This window comes from Choloepus didactylus, chromosome 6 (genome assembly GCF_015220235.1).
Source record: "Choloepus didactylus isolate mChoDid1 chromosome 6, mChoDid1.pri, whole genome shotgun sequence".
NCBI lineage: Eukaryota > Metazoa > Chordata > Mammalia > Pilosa > Megalonychidae > Choloepus > Choloepus didactylus.
The window spans coordinates 121,948,975-121,958,991 of NC_051312.1; positions in this window are offsets into that span (position 1 = coordinate 121,948,975).

The window sequence follows — 10,017 nt, forward strand, 5'->3', positions numbered from 1 at the left end:
CAAGAGCCTGGAGCACCGTGCCACAGCTGTCATCTCAGAGAGGTGAGCTTCTCTTGCTTTATTGTCAGACAGGCTTAGTTCTCAGGAATGGGGCACAAAGGAGATTTCAAAGAAACAAACAAACAATTTACTGTAGAAATTACTTTTTCTTATTCTTCTAATGATATGTAGCATTGGACTTTGCAGGTACTCAAGATATGTATATCGCTGAGTGTGTGTATTGAATGGAATTCCTTATAGAACTTTGAGGGTTCCAGGTACAGCAAAACTCCCTTTTCCTTCTGCTGCTGAGGCAGAGCAAAAAGTTCAATCAATATAATGCATATAATGTTACTAGGGAATAAACAGCTGGGATGAAATAATTATAGGTGAGAAAGTAGGGACCCAATGAGGATAAAATGAGATAATAGGAATGAAAACAATGAAAAGTTAAGTTTGGTACATAAATGTTGCGATTGCTATTCTAATCTAGTCGATTCCTGTCTTATCCTATGTTAACCTCTCCTGTTTCTGACAAGACTATACATCTGTAGTCAGAAAGGGAGCATGGTTTGGTGGGAAAGCTCTGGATTAGGAGTTTGACGATTCGGGATATAGTCCCAGATTTACAACTTTCCAATTGTACTTCAGCAGTAATTCAGTTATGAAAAGAGAAGATTCATGCTCATTTATCCAACATATGCTTATTGAAGGCTTACTATATCCCAGGTTCTAGGCACTGGATATTCAGATTAAATAAAATGGTAATAGTACTTTGCAAATTGTACAGGAGGCCATAATGAGTATTATGGCATTATACCTATCAGCTAGGGGCCTTATTGAAGAGAGAGGAGAGCGGAAGATGGTAGAGTCTAAAATTTTCTTTCTCTCTCTAACAACCCATTGACAAAAATCCCTGAAAAAAATTAAGGGTAGGTCTTAATTCAGTATGATTGAGTCCTTATAAGCAGAGGAAATCTGGACACAGTGAATAGAAGCGAGTAGGAGACAGGAGACAGCCATGTGGTGGGGCAAAGACTAAATTATAGATTGGTGGTAAACCACAGCAGAAGGCTGCAAACTTCAGAGAAAGCATGATCCTGCTGACACTTTGATTTTGGACTTCCAGCCCCCAGAACTGTGAGACAATAAATTTCTGTTGCTTAAGCCAACTACACTATGGAACTTTGTTATACCATTCATTTATTCAACAACCTTTTGAGTACCTACATGCTTCAAACACAGTGCCAGGGGATACAGATCTAAACAAGAGTAGGCAGAAGCAAGCTCTGGAGTCAGATTATCATGTGTGGTCTTGGCAAATCATTTTTCTTGTTTATCTCATTTTCTTCATTTGCAAAATGGGACTAATAATAGTCCCTACTCCATAGGATGTTTGTGTGGATTAAATATTAATACATGTGAAGTGCTTAGCATGGTACCTGATACATAGTAATGATGCGATAAATGTTAAAATTATTGTTATGATGGATACTCTCTGTCTAAATGGAGTTTATGAAAGAGAGGTAAGAAGGGGGCAGACACCAAAATGAAAAAAAATATTCAGTAGCTCTTACTAATTATTGAAGGACAACTCAGGGAAAAACAATAAAAGAGATACACTGCTCATTGGTAGGAATTCATTGTTCACCTAGAGGCAATAGGGTTCTGGATGTTGATTTTTGAATTTGCCAACTAGAGGCGAATTCTTAGATGATTTTTTTCTGAAATTCACTTAGCTATTTTTTATGGGTTTAAGACTATCTGAAAGGTGGTTTTTTCCTCATTCTCTTCCAATTCTTTGTTAGTAAAAGATGCTAATGGGTCCATAGCATTTCTGTTGTAGTGGTTTCTCCGTGAATGAGTAGATTAGGCAGAACAATTGGCAATTTTTATTGTTAAAAAAACATATTTCTTTATAACAAATGAATAGTGGTTTGCTAAAATCTTGTCCAGAAAACTATAGCACATTCTGACCCTTCTACAAACAGGCAACTAGCTAAATAAGTTCTGCATCAAATCTTGAAAAGTAAAATTTCATGGCATATCTAAATAAATCCTAAGTTTTAACATTAACTTTTTCCATGAGGAGTTTTAAAAAAATGCATTCAGAGAGATTCTGTGAGAATTCAAATAATGTCATTTCTAATGTTGCTTCCCTTACCTGTATATTATTTACTAACCACTGTAACATTTTAGGAGGTATCAGGGTACTTATGCCCAGCACTGCCCCACACATAGAAATCCTCTTACAGGAAATTACTATAATTTTTCTTGATGATTCATTTTAATGTTCAAACAAATGAATCCAACCCCAATGTAGCAACTTCTTGAATGAGGCTTATTGTCTTTCCAAGATTTCCTGGTTCAAAGATCACCCCAGAGAAGACGGGGATTCCTACAAATTGAAGTCCTTAGTGGGAATTTATGACAGGTGGAACCTAGGTCTCCTGCACTCATCCTGCAAGGACTTGGAGGAGCAAACTATTCAGGATTCAGGTGGGGCTCTCAGAGCAGGTGCTACAGTAATGTAGGAAGGATAGTCAAAGGATGCTGGACTTTTCCATGCTGTTTTTCCTTAGGTTTAATAATAGTAATGACTTCCTTCCTTTTATCTATGTTATTTAATACTTAGTGCCTACAATTATCCCCACTTTGCAGATAAGCAAATTGAGGCACAGACAGATCAGATATCTTGCCTTCGGTCATTCAGCTGGCATGTGGCAGAGTCAGGACCTGAACCCCTGCCTGTCTGACTCCAAATCCTGGGTGGAAAATCCCTATAGGATGCTGCCTCACAAATCTAAAGCCTCTTCTGCTGTACTTAAATCCTGTTTACTTCTCTTAAATCTTGTCCTAAGAGCTGCTAAGTGTTTGCCCTATTAGCTTTCTGCTAGTGCTGTTTATTCCACAAGCCCACCCAGCAGCTCTGTGAGCCCCTAAAAGTCTGCAGAAGAGGTTTAGGAAAGTGAGTCAAATAAGCCTACAGACTTATCCGAGTGTCCAGCTTTGGTAGTGTCGGTGACACCTGTGCATGTCTGTGCCCAGTACTGGGTACAGTATTTTCATGGGATCAACCAACTTTGTTGTACAATTTTGGATGCCATTTCTAAGTCATTTCTGTACCCAAGCCTGGTTCTTCCAGCCTTTCTGGAGATATTCTGAGCTACCCATATTGTCTAATATATTGCTTTTATGTTTCAATTAGATGGGTTCTTGTATCTAAGATTGTATCTTGTATCTAACTGGAGGATGTATATGACTGACAAAATATTTTTGAAATATTGACCATTTCTCCCCATTTGCTCTATTCCCTATTCAAACATCTATATTGTTGCATGCCCGTCTTTTCTGAGAAGGAATATGATAGGATGAAAACAAAGGGGATGGAAAGGACAATTTCTGGCCTTCAAAGGCTGATGCTCTTAGGGGAGGATAACACCAAAACTCCAGCCAATGAAATGTATGGGAGAGATATCACAAGAATGAGAGAGCTGAGCAGGAAACTTCAGCTTCATGCTCCTAAACAGGAAAATTATTTCCCCAGGGTGGGGAGAGACAAGAAATATGAGAACCTCAAACTGCCTGAGATTATATTTCTGCCATCTCAAGAGAATAGGGTCTCAAAACAGGTATTAACTTGATTTATACAGAAAAAATAAAGACTTATTGGTACGTGAGTTTGTGGCCTGAAATTTATTCATGTTACATGTCTAAAAACAAAACAAATCACACAAAACACTCCACCAAACCTAGTATAAGCTTAGCATAGAATAAGTGCTCAGTAAATGACACTGTTATTATTTTACTTGCATTTACTTAAAAACGGAGAAATTACTTACATTTAGTTAAAAATGGAGAAATGTGTGCTCTGCTCTGGCTAGCTAGAAAAATTAGTATATGTGCCTCAGGCAGCATTGCCTTCTGTTTAGGGCATAGAGCTGCTCAGGAATCCCATACAGCCACTGAATCTCATTAAGTACATTAAATTAATAATGTGCTTGATTGAGGGAGGAAAACACCACCACACTGCGCAGCCCGTCCTTTTTGTCTCAGGGTTCATACTAGATAATCCTAACAGGCATCTGCTGCCCTAACCATGCTAACCTGGAGGTAAACATCCTGGAACCATTAACTCCTCTGAGGATAGGTGCAGTCTAACCCCAAGTACATGTGGTTCAGTAAGCTCTGTGCTTCTGATATGGGGAGGAAAGGCTCTGTTTTGTTCCTCACTGTAGACTTTCCTTTTTCAAATATTCATTTAGAGAATGTTGTCACAATATTGTTTATAATTACAAAGGTAAAATATTTAATTTTGGCATAAACTAAGCTTTGCGTGTTGTCTTTTGTCCCCTGAAGTGGTCTACTGGCTATAGTTTAAAGAGCACTGATACTTTTTTTTTCAGGAAATGGAGGTGGTTATTATCTTTATTGTTCATTAAGAATAAATGAACTTTATCCATCTTGTATAGATAGTTTTTTTTTTTCTCATTTAAAAACTCAGATATTCCATTTGAAGATGGAATGAATATTAGATGCTATTATGGAACCACAATTAATTTTCTTAAGTATGAAAATATTATTGTAGTTGTGTATGGACATCCCAAGGGAGTGCAGGCCAAAGCATTCATGAAATTTCATGATGTCTGCAAGTTACTTACCAATATTTCATCAAGGAAAAAAGTATAAAAGCATAGAAAGAAAAAGATAAAGCAAATGTGGCAAATGATAATTCTTGAATATAGACAGTGGATATATTGGTGTTTTTTATACTATTTCAAATCTGAAATTATTACTATATTGAATACTTTTCAGAATATTTATTTGACGCAAGCGAGGTTGTATGAAATTGCACAAAATTATCCTGGAACTTAACATTACAGAGCTTCTGGCATTTCTGGCCTTCTGATAGTATTTGGAGACCCAACTGCTCACCAGGGGATAGATCAATACTCACAGTTACTACATATTGATACTTAGGGCATGCCAGCTTGGTGCCAAGCACTTGTACACTAGCTCACTTAAACATCACAAATAACCAAAATATACAAATCAAAACACCCACAAACTCCAAAAGTCTGTGGTATCAGTCACATTTTATAGATGAGAAAATATTTAAGGTAGACTAGACAAATTGACGGGGTTAATAACTCAGATTTGCCTGACTCCAAAGCCTGTATGTTATTTACCCTCAGATTCAACAACCAGAAAAGAGACAATGGTCATCTCAAAACTTAAGTGAACAAGGATATTTTGGTGCATGTCTTAAGATGGGGAAATAAGGAGAGAAATACACTGGAGGCAATAGGCAGCATCTGGGAGAGCCCTGAAAGCATCAACAGAGGGTGATCAGAGGGGTAGAAATATAGAGAGGGGTGTGGGTACATGTATAACTATATGTATTATTTGCTTTCTGTTTCTATCACTTGGCCTTGGCTAGCTTAAACATGATGGCGCTCCATCAGTTCTTGAAATGAGCGAGAAAGACCAGAAAAAAGTATACTTACATAAATGTGGTTCCAAGATGAATGAATGAACCCTGCCAGGTGAGGATGCTTGCTAAGAGATGGGAAGCTCAGAAACAGCACAGAAATAATTAATTTCCATGTCTTTATCTTTGGGTAATCACGAATGACACTAAAAACTATAAATTAGATGAGTCCCACAGATGAGGGTTTTTTTTATTTTAGCGTTGAATGAAAGAAATATCTTTCAGTTTACCTAATACAGTGCAACAGAAGCTTGAGAGCCAACAAAAATGCCAATTTGATTGTCACTTTTGTTACTCTAAATTAACTTGGTCACTTTATTTTGGCTTTTATTCTTTTTAGGACATAGCCATTCTAAAAGCTCAAAAGTATCCAGTGGGTCTTTGGAGTTAAAGGGAAGTGGGGCAATTCCTGCTTCTATACCTTGGTTTGTGGACCCATGATTTCTTCCTATTGAAGGCACAACTGATATAAAGGTCTTTGATTCAACGCATATGCTGGTATAGGGATGGCTCCCCATCCTTGTGGCATATTGCCTCTAAAACTATGCTTCAGCTGTGCCTTTTACAGGCTGTTCCAATGATGTTTCAGGCTCACAGCTTATGGGTTGTGTGGTATATGATCTGATCTTAGGAGTCCAGTAAATCTTATGATTATGGGTTCATTCCTGCAACTGTTTTGCTGCATAGTGAGTTCCCTGGTATGATATAATGTTATTTGAGATGCCATAATGGTGGCTTACATATTCCAGAAGCTATAGAACTGTGGTCCTGGTTGAGGCCCAGAGGGCTGGAAAGGCAAACCTATACCTGGAATAGGTGTCTCCTCCTATGAGAATGAACTTCTTGCTTTTCCAAACATGGAATGGGCCCTCTGTGGTCTATTTGCTACCAGGGAATGGTATGATATTGAGGATTCAGTTTTGGTGTCTGTTGCTGGCAGGTTGGACATTAAGCAAAAATAGTAGCTAGATCAGTTTGGGTAAGTGAAAATTCATGATTTTGGGGGCCCAAGTGTAATCTCCATCCCTTCCATCATGGCCATTTTATTCATATGCTCATTGGGCCAGTACTGGTGTTGTCAGTGATAGAGACTGGCTGATATCAACTGGCTGAAATATTTTGTCTACTTGTCATTTAGTATCTCTTCCATGGTGAATGCTCTCTGGTAGGTATTAACATGTAATACAAAGACCTTCACACTTTCTACCCAGTTCCATACGTTCATTATCATATGTCAACCCGAGACCTCCTAGTCTCACATCTTCTAGTCTTTTTCCTTTTAGGTTTCTGACCAGCAGGCCAGGCCATTTGCTACTTCCCATGAGTTTGTATACTAGTCTTAGGCCACTTCTCTCTCCATACAAAGTAGATGACCAGATGTACCTCTCAAAGCTCTATTCAGCAGTTTTTCCTCATTACTGTCTTTCAAATTCAACCTTGAGTGAGGCTCTAGTCTTGTACCTATATATCAAGCCTACCTTGTTTAAACCAAACTCAGAATTGTTGTTCCTCCTTCTGCTGGTTGTATGGATTGCCATGAGAATGAGATGATGGGTGCTGGAAAGAAAGTGATGGGAGCCATAGTGGTATGGGCTACTAGTTCTGTTCATGCTCAATATGAGGTATACCTCTTCCATGTTAAGATGGATTTTTGTTAGGTCTGCTCAACTTTTTGACTTGGTTAGTCTGACAGGATCCAGATCTTGATAGTCAATTCTAGCCTAATAATCACTTGGGCTCTCATAAGCAGCTACTCCATCTCTACCAGGTTCTAGGAAGCACAATGCCTGGTGGGTCTCTGGGTTCTACAGGCAGCATGGTTTTGAGGTTATCAGCACTGAGAAGCCCTCTACGGGAGAGTCACAGAGCAAAACCATGCCAATTGCATCAGATAATTATATGCATTTTGAGAAAAAACTCCTGGTGTGCTGCTGAGTGAGGAACTCCGGTACAATGGCGAAAGCAGAGTCAATAATGGGCGTTCTTGACTTGTTCTTGTCCTCAATGGGGAACATTCAATGCTACATCATTATGTGTTTTCTGTGGGTTTTTTTTGTTTTGTTTTGTTTTGATACATATCGTTTATCAATTAAATGTAGTTCCTTCTATTCATTTGCCAAGAGTTTTTTTTTTTTTAATGAATTAACTTTGTTTTTTTAATCAAATGTTTTTTCAGCATCTATTGAAATGACCATACGGTTTCTTTTCTTCCTTCAGTCTGTTAATATGAAGAATTTCAACAACTTATTCTTTGAAATTAAACCAATCTTGTATATCTGGAATAATTCTTGGTCATGAAGTATTATCCATTTTATATATTACTGGTTTGATTTGTTAAACTTTAGGGTTTTTATATCAATGTTCCTGGGTGTTACAAGCCTATATACTTCCTTAGTAAGATTTGTTATCAAGTATGCTAGCTTCAAAAGTGAATTAAGGAGTGATCCTCCATTTTCCATTCTCTGGTATAATTTTTGTAAGATTAAAATATTTACTTCTTGAATGTTTGTAAATTTTCAGTATTGAAGCCATCTCTGGAATTTTCTTGTGGAAAGATTTTGGACTGCTTACTTTCTTTAACGGTTATAACACAATTCAAGTTTTCTAATTTTTTTTCCCTTGGGCTGGTGTTCATTAACTTAAATGTATATTTGGCAATTTGTCTATTTAATCTTTCAAATTTATTGGCATGAAGTTGTTCATAATACCATTTTAGCTCTTTAATGGCTGTAGATCCTGATGTAATGTTCTCTTTTTCTTTACCACTATTGATTATTTGTATCTTACTTACTTTTAAGACACTCCTTACCTATAAAGGAATGTATGAGGTCCATGAATTAGTCAGGCTCTGGTAAGGTTGCAGAAACTGTAGCAGAAACTTCATTCAGAGAAACTTACTACAGAGTATTCTTAACTAGATAAAATATGGTTAGCTTAAAAGGTGCGGAAGAGAATTCTAAGGTGTAACAAAAGTAGCAATTGCAGAAAGCAACTATCACCCATAAGGCTAAAAGAAAATAAGGAAGGAACTTAGGAATATAAAGGAGGGCCCTGCAAAGCTAAGATTCAGATCTCCCGGGAGAGGCTGTGGTTGTTGCAGAAACATGCTGACTGTCACTCTATGAAAGAGGAAACTTCGAGCCCCTTCAATGTAGGATTATGAAAGTGGCCATTGCTTTCATGAATTCTGCTGGGACCAACTCAAAATGATGCATTCACTGCTACAGGGAAAATAAGCCCAGGAAGAAAAGCTCTTTTTCTCCTCCAGGCAGGCACTCTCCCTCCGGCGCCATCTATTGGCAGAGCCTAACATTGAGCCAGCTGGCAAAGGAGAAATGTCTGCGGTCTGAGCGCCAGTAACACAAAGTAGAGCAAAGAAGAATGGGTTTTGGAGCTGAGAGGTAATATATTAATAAATGTCACAGTTCACTTGCAGTTTGAAGCAGTGCCTGCCTAGTCACATACTCAATTCTTCAGTCCTCTGGTCCTGGACTATTTGTGCATTCTGGGAACGAGAAGCCTGTCTTAGAAAGAAAGAAAAGAAAGAGGGAAAGAAAGAAAGACATGAAAGCTCACCTGAAGTGATCATCTTCAGTGAATATGGTCACTTGAAGCAGGCATGACCCTTCTGCCTGTAAAGGAACAGACTATTGGAGATAAGGGATTTGTATGAGATTGAGAGCAGTAGAAACAGCAGGGTGGAATGGAATATTAATGGTCCAGAAGAGATTGTTAGTGGTTTGAGAAAATACGTGTCAGGCAACAAAGCGATAGCAGTTAATAGAACAGGAAAATGGCACCCAGAGCAGAGAGACTGCAGGACAGCAGGCAGCAGCTCTGATCTGCTATGAGACCACATCCCATTGCACACATCCACCCTGGGTTCACCCATACACCAAAAGTATCGGTTTCATTCCACAAACTTAAGCTGAAATGAAAGTCATAGTGCTTTATTTCTTTACCTGCAATCTAATCTACTCTGAACTCCTTGCCCACTGGGATATGGTAAATTCCATTCCAGTTACTTTTCTGTTTCCCTTTTCCATGGGGTCTTTAGTGTCCCTGTCCATGAGGTCTTAAAATAGACCTAGAAATATATGGTTTCATGAACAATGTGTCAATTAAGGTCACCTATCTTATATTTTTTCTCTTATTTTGCTTTCTGATGTGGCTCTCAAACTCTGGGATGAAACAACTTGCTTTAGGAATACTGGGAGGTCTACTGAATTGACTGTGGACTCAACTGAAGACCCTTCTGCTAAGCTCTAGACATGGAGTCCAACCTCTGCCATATCTTACAGTAATCCCTCATCCAGGATATAGGACATAAGTGCAAGTGGGTTCTATGTCTCCATCATTTTCAGTAGTCAAGTGGTAAGGGCGTAGGCCGCAGGAAACTTCAAACTCTACCTCAGGTAGGTTCATAACTCAGTTTAGGATTTTCTCTACCATCAAAACATTGGGTGGTGGCTATCATCTGTCTGTCCAATAGTTTCTGCTCTGGGCCCTGTGTGGCAGCTATGGGAGTGTGCCATTTAGATCTCCCT